The 27341-nt window shown below is 37.5% G+C and overlaps 1 pseudogene; it reads left to right on the forward strand.

Annotated features, from left to right (window-relative positions):
• Positions 1-27341, forward strand: part of LOC129232190 (uncharacterized) — a 222266-nt pseudogene that overhangs the window by 76289 nt on the left and 118636 nt on the right.

Below are 27341 nucleotides of genomic sequence, written 5' to 3' on the forward strand. Positions count from 1 at the left end.
TAGGCATTTAATTTAAACGAGCGTGAATGTTTTGTTGTTTGTAAATTCAAAGCGGTCACACACAAAAAAAGTATATGACAACCCACCTATCCTGAGTTAAACACTAATTTAACAAAACGCGAAAGTCTTTAAAACTAAACCTACTCAGTTACGTTAGATAGTAGTTTATAGGAGGCCCCGACTTCAAATTGGTTATTAAAGAGTAAGAGATCGTATATAATTAGTTACGTATTAAAATAATTCATCGTATAGTAATTAGAATCGGTGTTTATTTTATAATTGGATGTTTAGTTTAGTTGATTTTTGTACAGGAATTGTAAAATAAATTTGATTTATACGTTTGGGTAGGAAATCTATGTAAGTATGACCAATTATTTTTTTTACTTTTTAGTTCCTCTTTGTGTTTTGAAGTCGGTTCTTTTTTTTTGAAAATAATTTTACAAAAAAGAAAGTATTGTATTCGCGAAAAAATTTTCACTCAAAAATCGACCTTAATTTCCATTTTACTCACCCCGAATGAATGTTGAGTTTTTCTTTCGACTTGACCGCACTTGGATAAGTGCCTAAGGACATATACACACGCCAAATATCCATTTTGACGATTCCCGAGTTAGTTACAACACGTTTTCTCGTGACGTCTGTATATACGTATGTGCGGATGTGCGTATGTATATCGCATAACTCAAGAACGGTATGTCCTAGAAAGTTGAAATTTGGTACGTAGACTGCTAGTGGGGTTAGTTGTGCACTTCCCCTTTTGGTTGCATTCGGGTGTTTCTAAAGGGGTCTTTTGCCCTCTTTGGGGGGAAATCATGGTTAATTTCGATGTAAACTCAAGTGGTGTTATAATTTGGCGGACACTTGGCGATATATCTCCAGTCTTTTGATCGCCAAGTTTTGTCGTCAACTTGGCGACAAATTTGGCGATTTTTTTTTTTAAATATATATCTGGTTTCAATTTGGCCACTGTTGTTGATATTTAGAGATTAAACTATTGAATCACATTAAAATTACCAATAATGGGAAAATGACATTAAATTGGAGTGAAAGGAAGTCATGTGATGCACACAACAGCTCGTTTTAAGAAAATTAATGATTGTTTATTTTATTCAGCTCATGCTTAAGCACCAATTGTTGTTGACAATTTATTAGATGAACCAATGATATTTTTCAATGACTGAACGATTTTTCTTCTCCCTCAGGTGACACTGTCGTTTGGCCCCCGCCGCCCGGAGATGGAAGCTCCGAGACCCTGCCCCCAGAACCACTACGGCCTCCCTCCCCCAAGAGGACTCTACCACCCCCAGTACGAAAAGGAAGCCTGCGGAGTGGGATTCATCGTCAACATTCAAGGAAAGGCATCGCACAAGGTAACCCTGAAGTTGTTATACGCCTCTCCTTTGTGCGATTTTTAATTGTTGCCCCTCCTGTAACGTAACCAGGGCCCGACTAACTAAAAGTGAGGCCCAAGGCTCACAATGCTTTGGAGGCCCCCTCTCTATTCTGTCACTTTAAGTCAAAGCAAAATAATGTTAGCGTTTATTTAACAGAGGAATTTGTATTATTTTCACAAAAATACATGATTTTTCAATGCTATGTATTTTTTTTTTTTTTTTTAATTCGGGCTCCAAATTATTCCACAGTGCGGCTCAAGTCATGAAAAGAGTTTATTATCATTATCTAGCTTTCAATCATAAATTTGAGTGTTGAAGTATGCAAATTTTTCTTATTGGGAAAGTTTGATTTGAAATGGCTAGAACGGCACTTTTCTTCGTTTGTGGTGACATTTCCTTGGAATTTTCGAAAACTACAGGAATTTTTAAATTGTCCTTTCTGACCCAGAAAAGTTATTTCGTACTTTTAAGTGCCTTATGAAAAGTGCTTAGTGATTTTTAAAAAAATTTGTTATTTTATTCTTTTTAGTGTAAACGTATTTCAGAAATAGAATAATTTTACCATCACGAAACTTCACCTTATTTTTTCATATAAATGCTCGGTACTAAGAGGGGGAAAACCTATATACGTGTCTAAAACTTTAAGCAGTTGGCACTAAAATTTAATCCTTGTTCCTCTCTAGGATTTTTGCTTTCTAATTTCATGCTTGCTTCAGAGAAGCCTTGAAGCAAAATTTTCATTATGATTCTTTTAACATTACTGTTGCAAGGCAACAAAATTTGTAACAATGGGTTTTATATTTAAACATTTAATAGGGAAATTACATAAAATTTGCTGTTTTCCATCCTAACTGAAATAATTATTTTATTTTAGAATTTTAATTTTTCAGCTCTAAGTTGTACCTTAAGATTAAGTAATTCAGTTAGTGAAATCCCGAAGTCTTTAAGTGGTCTAGTTGCAGAGATATAAGCAAAACCAAGCCTCGGATTTCTCCGTGGCAATCAGGCCAAGTATAATAAAAATGCTTAAAAAACAAAACGCTTGTGAGTAGATTAACTAAATTTCTTTCAACACTAACAAAAACGCCCATTCAGCGGAAAACTCGTAAAAGTGGCAAGTGTTGGTGATAAAACGAAACTTGACTTCCTTCCACTGTCGAGTGTCGATCCTAGTGAAATCTCTGTAAAACTGTTTTTTCTGCATCGATTCCCAGCACCGCAGAACATACAGTGTATTTCACTCTTCTCGCAAAAGTGATTTTCACGCAATTAAATTACATAACTAACGGGATTTTAACTCACAATATCACTCTGGATTATATTATTTTTTTATACTTGCTCTGTAGTTGGTGGGTGGGACAAGCTTTTTATTCGCCGCAAAAGTTGAAAAAAAAAGAGCGGTAATGGATTCGTTTCCAAAATTTTAAAAGTATTTTTTTTCTGAAAGAGCAAGCTTAAAAACATAGCATCTGACCATTTTTTAAATAATTTGTTTAAGTTTAATATTTTTAAAAAATTACTTAAATCGGTTCGCTTTTATTGTTACGCTTCTGCCGATGTCATCACAAATGATGAAATGCCATTCAGTTGCTGCAAATTTACAGAACTAAATATTTAATTCGCATCTTTACTTACGTGTATTGGCAACGATATGGTTGATAGCAAGCGTAGAGCGCAATTGTAATTCGCTTCTTGATGATCATAACGTGGAAACGCTGTAGAAAGATGCGCCAAAATGCATCATTTGTGACGTCATCAGGACCACGCCTTGTTTGAAAAATCGGACATTTAAAAAAAATAATTAAAAAATAACTGTTGGGAAAATAAAAGTGTTTTCTGGGTCCATGTTATTATTATTATTATTTTTTTGTATTTTTTTTGCTTATTCCATCAATTTCAGTGACAAAAAGTACTACTTTTGACTGAAGGAAACAACCCTATTATGAAGTTAATTGTTAATGAAGCTATCAAATTCATTTCGACGATGAACTTATAAGCAAGAATAGATTCGTGGATTTTAGGGTTTCGAAGTTTTTGCAAATAGTATATGCAAGTTTTCGATAATTTCCTTGATTTAAGTCATCAGTTTAAAAGCGTCTTTTAAAATTTTTACTCTATTTTACTATTCTTTCAAGATTTAAGAATTATTCGTTGTAAATTTGCTATTTTAATATTGGTATGTATTGCTTTGCGTTACGCTGTGCTCTTCATCAAACGAATTCTTTGTAAATACAATAAAACAAAAATCAAACTTTTTATGAATAGAAATAGTATAACTTCTTAACGCACATGAGTACATGTGCATTTTTAAAAAAAATATTTATAACATTTTATTCTGCTGCTAGTTATGGCGCAAACCGCGTAGTCATACATTTTCTTGCTTTTCTATAAGTTTTTTTTATAAGTGTCAAGGACTTTTCGGACACTCTGTAGTTTTTCACATTTTATTTCGGCAGGAATACAGCTATCTCGTTCTTCTCAACTCTCTCCTTCTGCAGAAGAATAAAAACATAAAACAATGCGACGGCAATTTCATGCTTGTTTATTGCACTAAGGCGTTTGAATCAATTTTCCCTCTATAACGGAACAAATATACTTACTTAAAATGTAAAAAATCTTAAGCGTAAGAAAAAATAAATTACTTGCTTACAATAATTGCGATAATTAACCCAAAATAACGAGACAAGAAAATAGTAAATGGGAGCTCTCAAGGAACGATATTTTCAAGTAAAGAAAGAAGAAAAAAAAAACATGAGGGAAATGTCCGCAGAGACAACAAAGATGTGTGTTGTTAATTATGTGCGTAAAATATGCAAATTGGGTTTTCATAAAGTAAGAATAAAGATGAAGATAATAATTAAGGCATAAAAATAACTAATGTTCAAATTTAATGCTACAGTACGCCAGCTATGGAAGAGGAAACACAGAATGAGGAAAAGTTTTAAGTCAAGTAAGTTCTATTCACGTAACAACGAGGGAAAAAAAGACTTGGAATTGAAAGTATAAATATCAAGTTAATTATTCAAGTTCACTCCTTTTAATTAGAATTATTATAGCATTTGTTTTTCACTGTCTCGCTTTATCCTATCTGTGAGCCTTCCCCGCATGATCTTCAACTGGTAATGACTTTTTACAAGGATACACCTTACACATGCCGTACTGGTGCGTGGTCAATATGAGCCACACAATATGGATAATAAAGTTGGAAACTGCCAGCTTGCTTAGATCTGCTTCTTTTATTCGTTACTTTAGAAGTTTATTTTTTAACTTAATTTTAGTAATTAAATTGAATTATGGAATTTACCTTTTTGGTGAGAACACACTAAACTTTAAAGGAATGAGCTCTACATTTTTTCAATTATTAATTTTGAATAAATCATGTACACACAGGCTTACATGTTATAAAAACTGTGCTGGACACTTCAGTTTGCTGTTTGCTTGGAGATAAAACTATTTTCCATTGTAGATTACCACCTACCCTTCTGCTCAGGGGTGCCCATCTTCCCCAATCGCAATGGCGCAGCAGCTTGAATGCTACGAGAGCACCTCCCTCCCCAACGAGACAAAAAAACACTTTTAAATCCCCCCCCCCCAAACACCATCTAAAAATTTCAGTGGTGTCGTCTGCGCTGTGGGCCCTTCCTCGTAGCACCAGGGGTGCCCACCGGGGAGGGGGGTCATGGGGCAGACTGCGCCATTCAATTTTTTAAGGAAGGGGGTGTTTTGAGGGGTATTTTTCACTTTTGGGGGGGATGCTCTTGCTTTGGGGGGGGGGCACCCCTGTTCCTCTATCGAAAAGGTAAAACAAGGAAGTTTAATTCTTTTGAACGGTACTCGTAATTAGGTTACAGTTTGCCACTTCCTGACCCTCCCTAAATGCCAGGTCGTGGTACGGTGCAAGATCAACAAAAGTTCTATGTACGGAAACGTGGGACTTTGTTCTAATGATCGAAAGTAACCTCACGTATTCGTAGAAGGTTCTGGACCAGTGCCAAACTACTTCATTGATGGCGCCAAAATGGCTCCCAATAGGTATTTAAGGTAACGGAATGGAATAAGTACGGAAAAGAGGTAATCGAGATGGCAGGGCGAATGCGAACCTATCCATCATCGAACTAAATCCAGATAATGATGAAATAGAGTAGCCTTGACTTTTCCAGAATTCCTTTTTTAGTTTCGTACGGAATGATTTAATGAGAACTGTGTAAGGACAACTATATTTCAGATTTTCTTTCTTTTTTTAGATATTAGTATTAGGACATTGCATAATTTGTCGATTTTCTAGTATACAGTGTGAAGTACTGTTTGATGAAAGGTCGATTTTTATTCAATCTTGGAAAAAAATCGTACATTGGAATGTCATTCAGAATTAGAACCCTGGACCATTCATTTTATGTTATGGATCATTTTTAAAGAGGCATGATAGATGGTGCTTTATGTCAAAGATTTGAAAATAAAAGAACATGTTTCACATTGATAAGTTTAAGTATTACTCGACAAAAAAAAACTTAATGACCCAAAATACTACTTAGCATGGGGTGGTGAATTCGATGATGAAATTCCTTCGTGTAGCAAAAGAACAATTTCGTGGTTTTTAAATTTCAATTCAAACGCTTCGGAACATTTTCAAACTTGAAAAACCTATTTACGTGAATTTCCTGGTAGTATTTAGCATCAGAAAATCATTACAAACAGAATGCTGAGATAGTTTAGTGTACTGGGGGTCCTGTCCCCTGCTCATTAACGCTAACCAAACCCAAAAAGATTGCTTTGCAATCTTATTTGATTCAGGAAGATTCAAATTATCTGTTGAACGAATCAGATTAAAATACGCATTACAATTAGAACATAATGAAGATCCCGTTCCCTTTCCTGAGGAAAATAAACTTAAGTAAAGAGCTCATTATATTTAAAACGATGTTGAAGTCCCACTCCCACCCGAAGAAGAAAAGAATTTGATGAAGTACCCTCAACAAAATTATTAAAAAAAAAAAAAAAAAAAAAAAAATTATTTGAATTTTGACATTTTGAATTCAAATTATGTTTTTCGCAATCACGAGTGTGTGTATGTAGGCGTGTGTGTTTGTGTGTAGGGGGTATGTGTATGTGTGTGTAGGCATATGTGTTTGTGTCTGTGTGCATGCATGAATGTGTGGGTAGTTGTGTGTATGTGTGTGTGTATGTTTTTGTGTGTGTGTATGTGCAGGTGTCTGTATGTATGCGTGTGTTCATGTGTTTGTGTGTGTATGAGTTTGTGTATGTGTGTGTATGTGTGTAGTTGTGTATGTATGTGCGTGTGTGTATGTGTTTGTGTGTGTACGTGTGTGTGTGTAGTTATGTATGTATGCTCGTGTGTGTAGGACATGGATGCAACCTGGAGACGGCTTTTGCTATAGGACCAGCATTGTGAGGCGGCCGGTCGACGGTGATGCCGCAGAAGGTGGCGGTGGGAAAATAAAATCAAAGGACATCAAAACAGTCAAGTGAGAACAATAAGCAATCGTGATTGCTCAAAAAATAGAAAGCTTCAAAAAGCTCCTCTTTCGCAAAGTCAAAGTGAACTTGATTTAAATTTCACAGCTATGATTGCTCCATGACTCTATTACGTGAAATGAAACTTAATAACTGACCCTGAGCAATATTCACTGTTTTTGCTATACTGTCGCTGCTGGTGGAAAATCAGTACTGTATCCTGTGGCGAGGGGGGCAGTCCGCCTTGGGGGTGACACTTAAAGTGGAATTGCAAGTTTTTGAAAAATATGAAGCTAAAATGCATTATAAGACTACAAATTTGAAAATTTTCCGGAGTGGGGGAGACCCCCCGGATCCCTTCTTTCCCACCCCATCTAGATTGAATACTATACTCAGGATTAGGTTTATATTGTCAATACTTATTCCTTGTAGTGACTTCCTCTTATGCCAAAAACTGAACCCCTTTTATCTTTCTCTGTGTTAGAGATACATTTAAAATAATTAAGGGGCCATCTATTTCATCCCCCACTTAAAATTTCGTTGGTACACAAATGTAGTTGTTTCAGAAAATAGTAAGAATTTCGTGTTGTCGTGTTTACATAGAATTTTTAAAACTTCCTCCTTCTTTTTTTTTTTTTTTTTTTTTTTTGAGTGTTTGTAGGGGGGGGGGGACACAACAAATCTCCAATTTTGGTGTCACCCATGCTTGTTACGCCACTGAGTGTATCTATTATTGAAAAAAAAAATGATCAAGTCTTCCGCTTCTCTTCCAGTTGATCACAGATGCGGCCACCATCTCGAAGCGCATGGAACATCGCGGAGCATGCGCATGCGACAACAGCACAGGAGACGGAGCAGGAGTCACTGCCGCCATCCCTCACTCATTCTACTCACAGATCCTAAAGTAAGCGAAAAAATTTTTTTTTAATTTTTAAATACTGTCTGTTCATCTCGAGAAAAGCCCCCGCCGAAATGTCTGCGCCTTTCTATTGCTACAGTAACAAGGCGTGTCTCAGTTTTCCAAGGGAAGCTTAATGTTGGAAAACAAAACCCACCCTTGCAGAAAATGAACGAAGTCCGTTTGTATGGCAGTAGACGTGCTCAGACTTTACGGCGGGAGCTTTTCTCGTGAATGACAGACAGTACATATCTGGAGGATTTTAAATAATCTGTGTTTGTGATCCTTCCTCCTCCGCTTTTTTCCTCTACCAATCCGCGATGTAAGTACTTTGTTATTTTTCTGTCGTTCCGAGTTTTTAATATTTTTATTTTTTATTGGTTAATATTATGGAACAGACATCTAGTATCACAGCGCTGCTTATGCCTATCAGTCGTCAGATTCGAAAACATTTTCGTTTGGCACGTGCCAATTGCTGGTGCCCTCGTATTTTAATGGAGTTGAAATTCATAAATAGCAACTGATTTTTTTGACTTAGATCTGCGACTTGTTTATGACGAACTGTTGACCCCCGAGTTCAAAAATGACCTCAGTTTTAGTGCATCACGTTTAGATTTTAAGCTACGTATTGCTCAAAGCTACCTATTCACGAAATGTAGAACATTTTATAAAATGTATAGGACAAAAGAAAATAATTTATATTTCATCAATAATTACGTACATTGCTCACAGAGTACACAGTTAAAAATTCAGGAAGATTTTCTGGTAATTGTTACTGTAAAATTGCATCGCCGACGCATCGCTGATTTTTGCGGTAATTTATACCGGAGAAATAAGTGATCCCAGCGCCAACTGGTTGCTGTGGCCTACCGAGGAAACCGTAAAATTTTACAGTAACATTTGATTTTTACGGTAATAGTTACTGGCAACATGGATGCCAGTAACAATTACCGTAAATTTTCCGGAAAATTTTTAACAGTGTACCTAAATAGTCTTTTTGGGTTTCTGATGAACACAGAATTATTTTACTCTTGACTGTGAGCAAATTTTTTGCCGCGAAGGTAAAGTAAATTGAAAAGTCTTATTCATTATTATTTGGAAAAGAAACTCTTTATTTAAATTTATAAATAGATGAGCTGTAAGCTTCTTACGATGCGCATTCTCTTGCCGAAAGGGGTGACATTCACATAAGATGTAAAGAAAGAGCCAGATGTGAGAGAAGAAACGTAGCTACTGTTCTGAAATTAACCTGACAAATTTTACTCTAAAGCAGTTCAAAAATATGACTCACTAGAAATTTTGTTACGAATTGAGGCACTGACATTGAAAAGAGTGTAATTAAAAAAGCGGTTCCTTATTTAATAAGGTTGAAATTTGGCAGAATATAAATTTCATAAATCTGAAGACTGAGATACATCTGCAATTTGGAAGAACTATAAGCAAGAGGAAACCTTTTTTTTTTTTTTTTACACTTACACCCTTTTCAGTCAACGACTCAATTATTCTATGTAATCACTGCAACGTTATTAACCATTTTTGCTAATACCCGGGCGTATATTAAAATTCCTACAAATAAGAGCTGACCCATCAGCCATTATGATGCCTTCTGTATCTGTTTGGAAGCACTATTTTAAGGATTCGGAGGGGGGTGATAACCTCCCACCACTTAAAGTAATTTCTTAACTGCGGTAAAAATTTCTTATTACTTTCTTATTATCATAGGTTTTCAAATATGACAACACTTAACTGACCCCCCCCCCCAACCACTTAAAGTAATTTCTTATAACTGCTGTAAAAATTTCGTATTACTTTCTTATTATCAGGAGGTTTTCAAATGACAACACTATTAACGGATCTTTCGTTTATTTCTTAGGCATGAACTAGGCGTCCAGCTCCCCGCTAAAGGCCAATACGCCACCGGCATTTTGTTCCTAGACACGCAGACCTCGAGGGCGGCAGAGAAGAAATTCGAGCAGCTTGCCAAAGAGCTTCACTTGGAGGTGAGTTCAGCGACTTACCTTACTTCATTTGTTTTTCTCTTTATTTATTTATTTATATTCAGAAGAATTGATCCATGTACGCCAATGATGATCGGCGCTCGACAAATTTATCGTGGTCACAACGTCCTCCAAGCCCCTATTACTAAAGGGCTGTTCACTTGTCGGCCGTCCGTCACGTCCACACCGATTTTTTTTCAGCCGAAACAGGGTTTCTTTGCTGGTTGCCGCGACAGCAAGCCGTCTTGGACGGGACCGGTTTCGATCAGACGAACCTTGAAATCTGACGGCCGTCAAAAATTAGGATAGCATTTCATTGGTTTCCGACAAGCAGCGCGTTCTTTTCTCTAGTGGGTGCATTCAGCCACGTGATTGATTTATGGCAACCGTATGTGAATTCTACTCTGTTTTCGTCGGCAGTCCGTCACATCAAAAAACGGGACGGACGGCCGATAAGTATTAGTAAGCCCTTAACCAATAAATCTGGGATGTCGGATCAGGAGTGGGGTTTCCCGGCTTCTGGTGTGTATCAAAAACATCGATTTGTTGATAGATGTCTAAAGTAAGTTCCATTCTGATGGTGCTCGTAAAATGGAAGCCGCACTTAAAGCGCATTTGCGTTTTACAAATTCGCAAGTCAAACTATAGATAGACTCAAACAATATGTAGAGGGCGCTGCAGTCTCTGGTTAACGGGTACTAAAAGCATCAAAACCAAGACCGACCCACTTTCCTAGGATCCAATTAGACATCTGCCTTGTCCGACGTATTTCCCCTATTTTGCTAATTTCTTAAAATCACCGTAAGGTGGCGTTTTCAAGCTCAAGAACTTCAATCTGCTTTTTCAGTTTTTACAAAGTAAATAAAATGATTGTACAAATTTGTTTTTGAAATTTTTTTATAAATAAAATATCGCCTGCTTTTGTTAATTCAATTGTCTCACAATCTATTTTCTTATTTTTAATAACGTAACCATTGAACCAATTCAACCATAATCATAACTGGAACCGCTACCTTAGGATCACGTTGTATTTGATTTTGTTTCCGGACATTTCGAAGCTTGTTGTAGCGTTCAAACAATGATCGGTTTCTTTGCTGATCAAAAACGTCTGTTCGAATGTATGCTTTATTATATTTTGCTTCGATCGTATGTTTCGAATTTCGAAGCATTGTCCCGAACGGTGTAGTAAATCTGTTTTCGATGCATCTTGCCAAATAAGTTATGATATTCTATCGAATCCCAAACAATGGAGCAGGGAATGGATAAGGTGGAATTTTATGCCTTTGGCGGAGGGATTTGCATCGTAAAAGAAATACCAGTCGTAAAAGGTGGTTTAGCAAGCTTGTAAAGTAGTTGAGAGATATTTATATGTAGGATTTTCCTTCCGAGTTGCGAGTTTTATGCTCAGCTTGTGGTTGCATTTAGTAAGGTTATTAAATTTGAAAGTTTTAAAGATCAATATTGTTCTCAAACATAGTAATTGATTTACAGTAGAAAGTCCAAACTCCGAAATAATGGGGGCCATACACGTAGTTCGGATTTTCCAAAAATAATCAAGAAAATACCGTTTGAGAAAATATATGCCATTTAATCAAATGAAGTGGTTATACAATATGTATGTACATAACATACGATAAACATCTTTACACTATGTAATTACATTTTTAATCAAAATTTAACAAAAATCAGCTCTCAGCGCGCGCAAGAAAGAAAAATGAAAAATAGTTACAGAATTGGGCATGTTCTCATTGAAAAACTATTGTGCAGTAATTAAATAACGTAAATAGAATGAACTTCTGGAAAATAAACCGATTTTCACACCATAGATGTAGTATAACTTGATGCACAGCACAGTAGCAACAGCCACTGGCCGCTATTGAAGATGGGATACTTGAAGTAAAGGGGTACTATTTGCATACTATCAGGCTACGGCAGAAGTTGTTTGGCGCATGCGCTTTTCGGACGCTTACCCGTCTATTAAAAAGACTCTGTTGCCCATAGAAGCGGTTTATCGCAATGCATCTAGTTGATATAACATCTATGATTCAAGCAAAGTAAGTTGAATTAATTTCTGTTAAGAAAAATCAACTAAAATCATTTTAAGAAACTTACTAATTTTCGGCTGAGAAAGTTCTGAAATTCTTTTCAACTTCTTGGGAGTCCCTTCAGATTTTTGACGTTTTACTGTGCTTCATTAAAAGCATATTAGAACAGATGCAGCGGAAGAACCGTAAAATCGAGCAATTGATCAGAAAAGATAGGTTTTTCTGTGGTTTTTTTCCATACCCAAAACGAATTTCTTTACAAAAATTTAACTCTACTAGTACCACTGCTCGACATTGAAAATGCAACACCAAGAAGGAGTGGTCAGAAAGTGATGAAATTTGTAAAAGACAGAGACAGAAAGGAATAATAAATGATCCTAATTTCAAAATGATAGGCAGAATACAGAGCGAGAACGGCATCGGCTCAGTAGGATGTAGCACCACCGCGGACAGCGATACACGAAGAAACACGTCAAGGCATAGAGTCAATAAGGGTGCGGATGGTGTCCAGAGGGATGGCTCTCCATTCATTTTCAACCATTTGCCACAGTTCGTCTTGTTAACGAGACAGAGTCTGCAAACGAAGTCCAATCACACCCCACACATATTCGATTGGTGACAGGTCAGGAGAGTATGGTGGCCAAGGAAGCATCTGTGTGCCTTGGAGAGCATGTTGGCAGATGCGAGCACTGTGTGGTCGGGCGTTATCCTGCTGAAAAATTGCATTAGGTAGCCCTTGAAGGTAAGGGATTGCCACCGGCCGCAGCACATTATCCAAGTATCGTTGGGACGTCATAGTGCCCTGAATACGAACTAGAGGTGATATGGAATTGTACGTAATTGCGCCCCAAACCGTTATGCCACGTTGTCGTGCGGTGGGACGTTCCATAGTTACTGCCGGATTAGATGTCTCCACGTCGACGCCACACACGTATGCGGCAATTATCACTGGATAAACAGAAGTGGGATTCATATGAGAACACGACATTTCGCCATTCCTGTCATCCACGTCGCTCTAGTCCGGCACCATACTAAACGTTGCTGTCTATGTTGTGGGGTCAATGGCAGTCTTCTTAGCGGACGCTATGATTGCAGACCACGTACGACCAAACGACGGGAAATGGTTCTGGTTGACACGGGAAGATTCATGGTATCTTGCACCTGCTGTACAATCGAGGAACAAGTGACTTGTGGGTCTGCTACAGCTTGTCGGTGGATGCGTCGATCCACGCGTTCTGACGTCACTCTGGCTGCCCCTGCACCCCTCAATCTTACCACATTTCATTGTTCCAACCATCTTCGGCACAGCTGATGCACCGTGCTCGCATCCATGTGGGTATCAGCTGCGATTTGACGTACGGACAAACCTCCCCTTCTCAGTCCGATCACCATACCCCTCGTAAAATCGTCTATCTGCTGGAAGTGCCTTCGTTGACGTCAGCCTGGCATTCTCTCGTGTTACACGTATCCTCCAAGACAAAAACAAAATTTCTTCGATAATTCTCCAGTCAGAAATAACGACGCGAATATTGCCCGTTCTGCAAGTTCCTTCCCTTATATCTTACTTCACGTGCGTCGGAGAGCTGCGCATTTCACATCATTTACATAACTCAGTGATGTACGTCTACTCTAAAATTTGCATAAATTTCTGACCACACCTTCTTGGTGTTGCATTTTCAATGTCGAGCAGTGTAAATACCGTACAATCAGTCTACGGGGTCTGGCGCCATTGGCGAACTTAAAAAATTCTCCCCTCCCCCAGGGTAACCGCGTTGGGAAGCCACCGGAGATCACTGTGACCTCCCACCTCCCATTTTTTGGGGGGGGGGGATACATCTGACTAATTGATTCGACAAATTAGGAGACAGTGCTTCAACTTTAATATCCTTATTTTCTTTTTTACTTTCTTCTATATCTAATATATAGAAGAAAGTATTGGATTCGTGCAAATTTTCGAATTTCGAATTTTGACGGATTCGAACGTTTTGAGGTGTGCTGAGTCCATTTCGACTATTTTTGGAAAATGTCTGTCTGTCTGTCTGTGTGTGTGTATGTGTGTGTGTATGTATGTGTGTATGTGTGTGTGTCACGTCTGTGTGTGACCAGTTTTTTGTGGCCGCTCTACAGCAAAAACTACCGCACGAAATCGAACGAAATTTGGTACACATATGTGCCCCTATGTGAACTTGTGCCCATTGGTTTTTGGCGCGAATTCCTCCAAGAGGGGTGGAGCAATGGGACGTTTTTTGAGTTACGCGTGCTTGCTATTCCTCAGGAAGTAACTGGCGGAATCAAACAAAATTTGGACCATATGTTGCCATTAACAGGAACAGGTGCTGATTCAATTTTGGTGGCAATAACTCAAACGGGGGTTGAGCTATAGAACGTTTTTTGTCGTCAATTGTGACTGCTGTATCTCAAGAAATAATGAACGGAATGAAAGAAAAATTTATCGGCAAGTAGACCTTAGTGGGTATAAGAGCTGATTTTATTTTGGTGTCAAAAACTGAAAAGGGGGTGGCGCAATCGAATGTTCTTTTTTTTTCATTGTGAGTGCCATTTCTCAAGAAGTAATGCTACGTTCTGGATGAAATTTGGAATAAATGTGAATCTATTTGTAAATAGGCGTTGTTTCAATTTTGGCGCCAATCGCTCCATGGGGGTCTGATTTTTTTTTTTTTTTTTTTGTGTTAATAAAAATAGCTTTATAAATGCAACAATAAGAAAGATAAATTACAATATTCTCGTCTGCTTATTTCACGTGATTTTAATTTTCGGGAGATAATCGGAAATGTTATCGCAATGATTTAAAATTAATAACTGTTGCCATTTTATGTTTGTTAACAAATAAAACATCTAATTAATTCAAGCAAGGCTTTTAAAATAACTTTCAAGTCGTTCTTTGCTTTGCTTTTGCGGGAATTCAGGAATTCGGACGGTCGTCAAGTTTTTTTTTTTTTTGCTGGGAATATTGCATTCTTTTCAAGCATAGGGATTGATCAGAATTCACAAGAAAGATATAGAAGAAAGTTTCGTGATGGCCACAACATACTAGTTTAAATTGTTTTCAATGATGCCCAATGTTCCTTCGCAGTAAATATGAATGTATATGTGCGCATGCTCGAATTTTATCATTCGGTAAATTGGGATTTCATTCTGCAAATTGAGATTTTTCCCCTTTCCCAAACATTTTAGTTCTCCCCCACCATTTCACGTACATTCAATAAAACCGACAATATTTGCAATTCGTTAATAAATATAAATTATGTACGTTCTTGAACCAAATGGAGGATAAACATTTTTCAATTTCGTTTATAGCAATTATATATATATATATATTTCTAAACAGCTTTAACATACTATAAGAGAATGTTTCAAACCATTAGGAGAATGTACAATAAACATAATTTACACATATACTAAAAGAAAGAAAGAAACTTTAAATAAATCTTTTAATAAAAATCAAATCATTTAAAAAGTTCTATTATAATTAGGAAAGCAAAGCAAATACAAAAAGCATTGCTAATCTGAACTAAACTTTTTTAGTCAACACTGGTCGTGTTGACTAAAAAACACGACCTTTTACATACAGAAAAATTAAAAGTGCTATATATCGCTGATTAAGGCCACCCAATATTTTGTTCAAGCAAGGGGTTTCTATGCTTACATTATTTATTATGATGAGAATAAATACTTAGCCCAAGAAAAACTATACACTTCAAACTATACACGACAAAATGTCGCCCCCTCCCCGAAAATAAATAGAATCATCCGGCATAGAATGCACACCACCACCGCTCCCTGGTATACAAATTGTAAGTCTTTAGCTAACTCAGTGAATTGGAACAGAATTTCACGCCACGGGTTTTTTTTTTTTTTTTTTTTTTCCTTTTCCTTTCAGGGTTTAGGATTGTTTCATTTTCCCCTCTAGCTCTTTTTTTACGATTTTTTAAAATTCTTATTTAAGAAAGCATTTTTCTACTTCATGATCAATTTTTCAAAAGAAAAAAAAAATTTTTTAATCAGTCGAAATGCCGCCCCCCTGACTGTTGCACCCCTGGCGAGAGCCACTCCTGCCACAACCCCTAGTTACGCTACTACAGTACAATCTCGTTTATCCGGACTAACTGGGACCAAGTGCAATCCGGGTAATCAGTAAAACACATTCGTAAATAAGTAGACTTATCTTTTATTGCAGCAAAACATCGATGCTTCGTAACAGAAACACATAGGGTTGTTACTCGCGAACACTTTATTATTTACTAGTGGTTCCCGCACGGCTTTGCCCGTAGTAGAAAAAATAAAAGGTCATTTGGTTCGCCTGTATATTTACTAATAATGGATGAGGAATTTCTCGCCAATTGGCTTTGTTCATTTTCTCGCCCACGTTTTGGTAGTTTGCTCGTTCACGTTATGGTAATTTACTCGTCCACGTTATGGTAATTTGCTCGTCCACGTTATGATAATTTGCTAGATAAAATGTTCTTAAAATTGGAATAGAAAACGAACAAAACCGAATTTTTGAAAACTCGCTTCGAGGCCCCGTGCTACAAACTCATTTTGTGCCAAATTTCATGAAAATCGGCCGAACGGTCTAGGCGCTATGCGCGTAACAGACAGAGATCCAGAGACAGACTTTCAGCTTTATTATTAGTAAAGATATTTCAGCTGCAGTAGTGTCAGACTGACACTACAAATGCGCCTTGTTGTTTATCGGATGGTTATAATTTATTGCACGACCTATGCAGGAGTTGTACATTTAATTAAAATAAAGAGCGAATCTTTGGCGCATTTATAGTTCTGTTCTTGCAATTGTAATTTAGAATGTTTTTAAGAGATTATAAATTTTTCTAAACTCTACAAACTTGATCCGGATAAACGAGGACCAAATAAGCGAAGTTCTATTGTATTTATTCATTGTTTTTAAGTTTTTCTTTGCTTGAATGAAACTGCGAGTATTTTACTAATTGAAATGAATTTGTTCGGTAGGTTCTGTGTTGGCGGGACGTCCCCGTCAACAGCGACATCCTGGGCTACGTCGCCAAGGCCAACGAACCCCTTATGAGGCAAGTCTTCGTCGTGGGGCCTTCCATGGACACGGACACATTCCGAAGAGAAGTGAGTCTGCCCTTGGGGCCATTCTTTGTTTGATCAATTCTTGGAAAAGTTAGAACTGTGTGAACTTTCCAAGTACCTGATTTAGGAGATGACTTGGAGCTCAACACTTGCCTACGTTTTCAAGGAGTGCTCATCTAGAATTCTTTACTGAGAAAAATAATGAGTCGAAGGATTATTTAGGTCTTCTTCAAACGAGGTAGCTTGGTTTGGGGTCAAAATGTCGCCACCGAAATGTCGCGGCCAAAATGTCGCCGGTCCAAAATGTCGCCGGGCCGAAATGTCACCGATCCAAAATGTCGCCGGCCGAAATGTCGCCGGTCCAAAATGTCGCCTGTCCAAAATGTCGCCTGTCCAAAATGTCGCCAGGCCAAAATGTCGCCGGTCCAAAATGTCGCCGGGCCAAAATGTCGCCGGGCCGAAATGTCGCCGATCCAAAATGTCGCCGGCCCAAAATGTCGCCGGGCCAAAATGTCGCCTGTCCAAAATGTCGCCGGCCCAAAATGTCGCCTGTCCAAAATGTCGCCGGGCCAAAATGTCGCCTGTCCAAAATGTCGTAGAACCAAAATTCGCTCATTCAGTTGGTAAGAAAAATGCAAATGTACAAAAATGCTGTTTAACACTAAATTTGCAGAATAAATGATTACTGCCTTTAATGAATGTCTTCGTTAAAAATGGGACTGGACTAACTGAGTTTCTTGATGAATTCTAAAAAGATTATTCCGTTTTGATTCGCAACTCTCGGCTGTTTTTCAGCAAACAAATAGAATACAAGCGTTACGTTATCTTATTTCTTGTGACTCGCTATCTACCAACTGTAAAACGTTCTGACGGCGTTCAGTTCTGACGTTCGCTAAATTATTTAAAACTTTTCTTCAAGAATAGTGTGCGTTTGTATGTGACCGATTTTTTGGGGCCATTCTACGTCAAAACCTGTAGTAAGAATTCGAACGATACCCGCAAGTACCCATATATGATTTAGGGCTGCGTGGTTTTTTTGCGTCAATTCGTTCAAGATAGTGGAGTAACTGAACGTTTTCATCGATATGCGTGACTGTCATTGCTCAAAAAATGATGAACGGAATCAAATAAAATGTTAGGAAGCAGCAGGGGGACAGATTTTGGGGCCAATAACACCAGAGGGTGGAGCAATCGAATGTTTTTTTTTCCTTTCTTTTTTATTATCCGTGACTGATATATCTCAAAAAGTAATACAGTAGACCCTCGTTTTCAGCAGGTTTATTTTACGCGATTTCGATTATACGCGGTTGAAGATTTGACACCTTTATTTTATTTACGCAGATGAATTTCGGTTTTACGCTGATGCGGCAATGCAAACAGGTAACATTTTCCTCTCTTTCAAAACCCAAGCTCCTATAGATTGCAGATTACTCGCAACTAACTGCATTTGGGCGTGCTAATAATCAAACTTGGGTCCTTGGAGACATTTTATGCGATTGGTTCCAGAGCTTTTTCCATTAGAAGTAAAGTGATTAAACTCACACAGTTCAGAACTCACTGGAAGAAGAGCTTTTAGGAGTGACAAAGGAGGTCAAAACCAACGAGGATACCGACTCCGGTGACACACAACCAAAAACGCTCACATTGAAAATTTTGAACCATTCGTAGACAATAGAAATAATCTTTTTTTCTGATTTGTTAGTAAAGGAAGATTTTATCAAGGAAATGACGCAAGTGGTCATGGATGCGTTAATGCTCAGCAAAGAATTAGAGGAAAAATTCTTAATGACTACCAAAAGACTATCATAGGCAGCTCTTCTTCATAAACAGAACACGAAATTAGTTTGTTTTCTTTATGCATATTATGCATAAAAATCGATATAAGTACACATTAAACTTTTCATACAATTAGTCATCACTAGAATGAAGTATTTTTTTATCTACGGAACCTAATCCCTATTTTGAACCCATTCCCTATTTTTGATATTAGGTCTCAATTCACGCGGTTTCGATTTACGCAGCATTTCCGTGGAACATAACACCCGCGTAAAACGAGGGTCTACTGTACAACGGTTAAGACAAAATTTGGTCTACAGGTATATCTTAAAGGGCGAGTTGCTCATTTATTTTTGGCATCAGTCATCCCAAAAGGATGGATCACCGAATATTTTTTATCGTTTTATGTGACTGCTATATCTCAAGAAGTAATGCGAGGATTCATACAAAAATGTAGTATGCAAGTGAAATTAAACGAAAACAAGCCTTATTTTCGTTCTAAAGTTGAGTTTCGTAATCGTTTACGTGAGTCAGTGTAATTAAATAAGCAATGAAAAATATACTGAATTTAAATATGAGACGTTGAGCAAGATAACAATAAAATCTAAATTAGCCGTGTATTCCTCTCATTTTTGTTGCACTTTAACTAGCGTGGGTGTTAAATAAAAACTGAGTTTGCATTCTTATACAATTTGCGTAGTAAAAATTCAATAATTAAAACAGCAATTTTTTCTGAGAGGGAAAAACTTATTTGTTTATTATTATTATTATCAGTTTTCTTTTCTTTCTGAATTACCAAGCTATATTGAGCTAGAACTATTACTTTTTGAAACTCATTTTAAAAATAAGTCTAGGTCAAAATTGATCTGAATAATCTCATTGATATCAGTTATTTCACCCTACATTATGAAATTTTTTCTTTTCTATTTAAAATTGGAAAATGTGATTCAGCTGACAAGCGCTACTTCGCAAGCATGAAAGTATCCTCTTGAAAACCTCTAATAAAATAGCTGTTCTGAAATTGTCCCCCTTGATGTTCTATCGAATATATAAATTTCATGAATGTTGAGAATTGAAAATATTTGTCATCGCGTAGGGTCGTTTTTCAAAAATCTGAGTGAAAGAGACCTGTTTTAGCAGTTACGGGTTTCATTGATTTCAAAAGATTTGACGGGGAACATTTCGACGTAATTTCAGAATTTTACTCATAAAACAGAGTTTCCACGGCAATAATCTGTCATCTCTGTTAAACATTTGTTTTGCTGTCCCAAAATCCCGGTCGCAAAGCACATACAAATGTCCTCTCAGAGGAAGGTCTCGAGCAGTCTTGTTAAACTTCTTCAGTTTCATTTCCAGAAAAAGTCTCAGAACAGTTTTGATCCACCCTGGCCCGTGATTTCGAATTTTTCCAGTGAAAGGGGAGAGGGAGGATAACGGGCATATAACCAATGCAAATTTCATAGGATTGCTATAAAAAGCACTTCCACTTGTATATATAAAAAAAAATTCAAAGTCGGGGGCCATTCCGCCTGATCCCCTAAATTACTGACTTGTCGCTAAGGTAATTATATGCTAGAGTGAAGGAGTTATTTGTTTTTACTTCATTACGCCAAAAAATACAAACCGCCTATTCTCTTGCCATATTCACATCGCACCTCACTATTCTTTCATTCGCCTTTAGAACAGTTTAGTTTTACTTCCATACCAATTTTCCGTCTGAATCCTTGCGTTACATCTTGATCCTTTGCGTTACATCTTGAGTAATATTATTAATCAGATTAAACGAGAAAGAGAAATCCGTTGGAGCAGCCTTTCGCATGTTTACGTTCGTAATAGTATACAGAAAAACGTATGTTTTTCTGAAAACTATTAATTTTCTGGAATTAATCTGATGTTTACGAATTAAGACAGGAGAAAACGTTTGGAATTTTTGAAGGAACTTACTTTGAAAGTCAATTAATATTCTTTCGCAACTTTTATGCTGAAAAGCATCGACGTACATTTAAATTTTTCGTACCAATTGAACTAGCGAATTTTGGGCCGGCGACATTTTGGACCGGCGACTTTGGACTGGCGACATTTTGGGCCGGCGACATTTTAGACCTGCGATATTTTGGACTGGCGACATTGTGGACTGGCGACATTTTGGACTGGCGACATTTTGGGCCGGCGACATTTTGGACTGGCGACATTTTGGACTGGCGACATTTTGGACTGGCGACATTTTGGACCGGCGATATTTTGGACTGGCGACATTTTGGGCCGGCGACATTGTGGACCGGCGACATTTTGGACTGGCGACATTTTGGGCCGGCGACATTGTGGACTGGCGACATTTTGGACTGGCGACATTTTGGGCCGGCGACATTGTGGACTGGCGACATTTTGGACTGGCGACATTTTGGGACGGCGACATTTTGGACTGGCGACATTTTGGACCGGCGACATTTTGGGACGGCGACATTTTGGACCGGCTACATTTTGGCCGCGACATTTTGGCCCGCGACATTTTGGCCGCGACATTTTGGGCGTATACCGGTAGTAGCTTAGTTGAATCAACTTGCGAACGAACGGTTATTAGGAAGTGTAACCAGGTAGAAAAGTGAAGCAATCGCCCGTATCCTTCACACGACAGTCAACTCATCAGGTGCATGTGCTGCTACCATTCTCATTGTAATCAACTTTGTAGTTGATTACACTCATCGGGACATTGCCAAGCGTACGCTTTACACACGAGTCAACTAGTTGTGTTGTGAGGCAACTCAATTCAGCTTTAACAGCGCTGCTTGCATAAATTCCGCCTTAATAGAAGAAAGGTTGATTTAACTACAGATTGTCCAGGCAAGGACACCCTGATTTCAAAATTAAATATCTCGAAAACAAAGGCCGATTTTGGAGTAAAATAAACGGTATGTTTATTGTGAAACCCATAAAAATCATACGCAGAAACTAGAAAATTAGTAACAAAAATTGCCAACAGAGGGCGCTGTACGCTGTTATTGCAATAAAAGTCCCCATAAATAGTGCTGCAAAGGGGTTGGACGATAATTTTTAGCATAAATGTAAGTACCTCCGAAAGGCAAAACTACAGCTGAAGCGTCTAACCCCTTCGTTAGCACTATTCATGGGGATTTCTATTGCAATTACAGCGTGCAGCTCCCCCTGTTGGCAATTTTTGTTACTAATTTCCAAGTTTCTGTACATGATTTTTATGGGTTTCACAATAAACATACCGTTTATTTTATTCCATATCGGCCTTTGTTTTCGAGATATTTAATTTTGAAATCAGGGTGTCCTTTTCTGGACACGCTGTATGTTGCCTCTTGCGAAGACAACGAAGAACTCCAGTTGACAGGCAACTTTTTCGAAAAATTGATTCCACTAACAGCCTCGTGTGTAGGAGGCCTTAATCCCGATACGTAGCATACCAAGATAAATCTTGTGAACCAAAACACATATAAACTTTAAATTATATTTAGTTTTTATCTAAATAACGTGGTAAGAGGGGGAAAAAATGCAAATCAAGAATATTGATTATCATTGCTACGATGTTTGTTTTATCGATACGAAGTTTGCATCTCTCTTTTTAGAAACAGATTTCTGTATTTGGCTCCAAATTAGCAACAATCGTTCGTAATACCGACTAAAGAGGTAGTTCTGGAAGATTTCAGAATATATTTTTCGATTTGTACGTAACATTGAACATACGATCCACCTCTGGGAAGTTGAGCTATGACCTTGAGCAAGTCCATTTCTTTCAAGGGAGCGCAATCAGTAAGAAGAGGAATTGTTAGATGTAGAAAGTTGGGCTACCATTGCAACCCTTTTATTGGTGAGAAAATCCTGTACCGCTTGCTACTTCTTACCTGAATTATATTGTTCGCCAAATGGGCAATAACACTGCAAAAAAAAAAAAAAAAAAAAACCGTCAGTTCTTAAGCCGTTTTTCCTCGCCCCTATTTCAACAAATGGAATCGTTTAATCGGTCGGGCAGCGGAGCTCAACTTGCCAGAGGTGGACAGTAACTGCAGATCACATGGATCAACTTCGCGGCCCGTAGGTTGAGCACCACTGATTTAGAACAATACTGTATGTGAACAAAATTGCTCACTGGAAAAAGGAAAGGCGTTAGAGACAATAAACTTCACTTTGATCAGACTATGTTCACTCAAAGCATCTGCTTTGTTACGAATCAGCCCCTATGTGCAGCATGTGTAATGTCATTTAAGCAGCGTTGCATACTGCAGTCGTTCATAATCAGTTTCAATTATCCAATCAAACTCGACAATATTTGAAGGATTTGTTAGGTGGTATACCCTCACCCAAATTCTACCCTTCCTATCAGAGATTCTGTGGTTGAGCATTATTTATTACTTGTTTGACTGTCCACGTGCTTGTTTTTTCTTTTAAATTTCAGCTAGAAGTTTTAAGCAATTTTGACGTCATTAAGGCTGTTGCTCCAACGAACATAATGCAAACAACGAAGAAATATACATTAACAATAAGATATTTACAAAAGCTTTGTAAAAATGAATAATTAACTAGGGCTCTGAGTTCATTTAGACTTTTTAATAATAGAATAATCTGAGGCTAAATCGCAAACGTTGATGAACATTGGTGTTCTAATTATGTAGTTATTTGCTTTAAAACTAAAAAATAAAGACAGAAAATAAAACATTATCTCAAGAACAGAGCACTTCAAAATCTAATAAAACTTTTTTTTTCTTTCTTTTTTACTTTTTTAAAGAATGTAAAATACGTGCTCCGAAGTGTTTTGATTGTTTAAAAATGTATTGTTTCTCACTTGTTGTCATGTAGTATTTTCTTTTCCTACTCATAAAAAGAGGAGAAAGCAATCATCGGACCATCAGCCATTATTATAACGTTACTGGAAATGGTACAATAAAGATCATAACCCCTCTCTCTCTGTTTGCCGGTTTATTGTCGCGAACGATTACATTTCATTCTAATGGACGCTAAGCCCCTCATTACCCGGCCGTAACGATGCGGTTCCACCCACTTAAACGCATCCCATCAATGCTAAATTTAGAACTTCATTAAAAATAGAAATGCAAATCCAAGAAGTCACGTCGAAGGGATCTTCGCGGATGCAGAATTCTCGGGAGCGGTGCCTTGAAAACTCCTAAGTCCACTAAAGTGAGCTGACTCATGGCGACATTTTGTTTCTACTCAGGGCTTCGAACCTTAATTTGTTTTCGTTCCAGTTCAATTAAAAATTCAGTAGATCCTCGTTTTACGCGGGGATTACGTTCGAGGGAAATGCCGCCGTAAGTTGATACTTAATAGTAGTGTTGAAAGAGAAGTTAGGCTCCATAGAGGAAACAAAATACATTTTCATATATATGATAGCCAAAGTCACTGATCGAGTAACGCTCTGACGTCACCAGCAATGAAGTTATCTAAAAATGAATTAGGTAACAAATTGAGAATGTTTTCTGAATGGGGTTGTTTCCTTCAGTCAAAATAGTACTTTTTGTTATTGAAATTGATAGAATAACCAAAAAAAAAAAAAAACATAGACCCAGAGCATATTTTCATTTTCCCAACAGTTATTTTTTAATTAATTTTTTTAAATGTCCAATTTTTGAAAGAAGGCGTGGTCTTGATGACGTCACAAATGATGCTATTTGACTCATCTTTCTTCCGCGTTTCCACGTTATGATAATCAAGAAGCGAATTAAAATTGCGCTCTGCTATCAACCATATCGTTGCCAATACACGTGAGTAAAGATGCGAATTAAGTATTTTGCTCTGTGAATGGCGACACTGAATGGCATTTCATCATTTGTGATGTCATCGGACAGAAGCGTAAAGAATAAAAGCGCACCGATTTAAGTAATTTTTTAAAAATATTAAACTTAAAGAAATTATTTAAAAAATGATCAGTTCTTATGTTTTTAAGCATGCTCTTTCAGAAAAAAAATACTTTTAAGATTTTGGAAACGATCCCATTGTGTGAATTTAATAACTTTACTTCTGTAAAGAGCTCTGGAACCAATCGTAAAAATACCCGAGCTCGCTTATTAGCACGGCAGTTTATTACCTGTTATCCGCAATCTCATGAATTTCGATTTTGGAAGAGGAGAAAATTTTATCTGTGTTCGCGTAAAATCAAAACTCATCCGCGTAAAATAAAATAAATGTGTCAAATCCTAAACCAAGAATGCGGTCGTTTCCAAAATTTTAAAAAGTATTTTTTTCTGAAAGAGCATGCTTAAAAACGTTGGATCTGACCATATTTTCATAAATTGTTTACGCTCAATATTTTTAAAAAATTACTTAAATCGGAGCGCTTTCATTGTTTACGGCTTCTGCCGATGACATCACAAATGATAAAATGCCATTCGGTGTTGCCATTCACAGCGCAAAATATTTAATTCGCATCTTTACTCACGTGTATTGGCAACCATATGGTTGGTAGCAAGCGTAGAGCGCAATTTTCATTCGATTCTTGATTATCATAACGTGGAAATGTAGTAGCAAAGTTGCGGCAAAGTGCATCATTTGTGACGTCAAGACCGCCTTGTTTGAAAAATCGGACATTTTAAAAAATTAATGAAAAAAAACTGTTGGGAAAATAAAAGTATTTTCTGGGTCCATGTTATTTTTTATTTATTTATTTATTTATTTATTTATTTATTTATTTTTGCTCATTCTATCCATTTCAATGACTAAAAGTAGTACTTTTGACTGAAGAAAACCACCCCATTATCAAATCTGCGTAAAATGGTTTACTAAAAATGTCGGTTTAGTTCCGGTGTTTGTTCCGCCAAAAATTACGGTTTCCGGTTCAATTCCAAATGAATAATTTTATTTTATGTATATTCTAATTTGTATTAAAAATATATTTCTATTACAAATGTAGCAGTGTGTATGTAAATTTGCTTCAGTCTTCTGCGCCAGTTGTGGCTGTTCAACTCTTGGTGCACAGGACTTTTGGCACCATACATTTAACGAGCATGTTCCACATATGAGTTTGGGTGGATCTCGGGAATCGAACCTACGACCCCTCGGTCTCAAGTCCGATATGCGTATTACTAGACTCCTAGCGGTCCTCAATTCAAATGTGAGACATTACTGCGTTCACGGGAAAGATAGACTAGATGTGAACAAAAATACGCCACATGGTGACGTCAACCATGTGTTTGGCGTGGATAATACCGAATCGGGGCCAAGAAAGGACAGCGAATCTAGAGGGAATCCCCATTAGTGGCAAACCTTCTAGCAGCTCATTTGTTTACTTTTGGGCTATCTTTTCGGTGAATAGACTAATAGTGGAAAAAAGGGGGTTTTATTTTCAGCCATATATCTTAGTGGAAAACTCCTCAACACTAGGATGAATTAACGTCAAAAACTAGATATGTGCTAATTTTCAGTCGAATAGCTATAGAGCGCCGATTATCGGAACTTGTCGGGATCGGTCGTAATTCTGATAAGCAAAAGTTCGGATAATTGGACAGATAACTTGGCAGACTTTCCTCCAGTATACTAAAGCGGTTTGAATGTGATCGTTTTTGCTTAATTGTTTTATGACGCTGAAAATTGTGTGTGTGTTTTTTTTTTTTTTTTTTTTTTTCAAATTTAGTAGCGATTAAATGACAAAAAAAAAAAATTTCGTGTGCGTTTTTCCTTCCAGGATAAAATATGAAACTGTTAGTGTAGGTGTAGACATTTTAGTTTTTTAAAAGATTTTTAAACTCTCTTATGTCTCTTCCATCTTTTAATTTCATTTTAAGTACATATTTTCTTGTTTCTACTCTTAACGTACATTGATTGGGGTTATATTTTTGGTGTGTGCCCCCCCCCCTGCTTTTCAGTGTCAATCATACCTTTTGATTTATTAAAGGGGGGGGGGGATTTTAAATGTCGGCGAAACCGGGGATAAACCATATTTTTGATTTTGCAACCTTTAGCAAAGAGAGAGAGAAAGCAAGTTTGGTTAATTCCACAATTCGGTTTGTTGGATTTCAGGTTACGCGTTATTGTAGTGTTAAACAAAAAACTAGTCCCAAAGCTCTCTTAGAACCAAAATGTCGGCTATGTCGGCCTTCTTTCTACTATAGAGGTTCTTACCCGCTTCAATCCTTGCAGATCAATATTTTCCCGCGCGTAGGAGGATTCGGCCACGCCCACTTCACTTTCCGCCGTGGTTTTTGCCGCCCCGAACCCCTCTTTCCGTGACGCAGCGATGATGCTGTGCGAAAAGGAGCGTGATTATCATTGTTTTTGACACAAATGACTCTTTAGAGAATGATGTCGCAAGCTAGAAGACGAGGTACTTATCGATGAAATGTCACCTGGATTTCGTTTCGGAACTGTGTACAGTCAAACTCCGATACAACGCCTCTGTCGGATCCGATTCTACCGTGGCGTTATATCGAGTCAGGCGGTATATGGAATTAGTGCAAAATACAAGTGATACCCGATCTTTTGCTTTTATACATCCTTTAACAGCCCCACTTGATTTTATTTGGTTGCCAACGATAAAAAAGTCCACTCTCATCCATTTTGTAGGCCCGTAATTTTTCCCGGCTCTTTGCCACAGTACATAGTTGGATCGACGTTGGCCGTTTCACCAGATCTTATGTGTTGAGAAAGACCACGACGTTTGTTTTTTTTTCAAATCTACTCAGCCAACCGTTGCCATATCCAAAATCAGTGA

This window comes from Uloborus diversus, unplaced genomic scaffold (assembly GCF_026930045.1).
Source record: "Uloborus diversus isolate 005 unplaced genomic scaffold, Udiv.v.3.1 scaffold_11, whole genome shotgun sequence".
Classification (NCBI taxonomy): Eukaryota; Metazoa; Arthropoda; class Arachnida; order Araneae; family Uloboridae; genus Uloborus; species Uloborus diversus.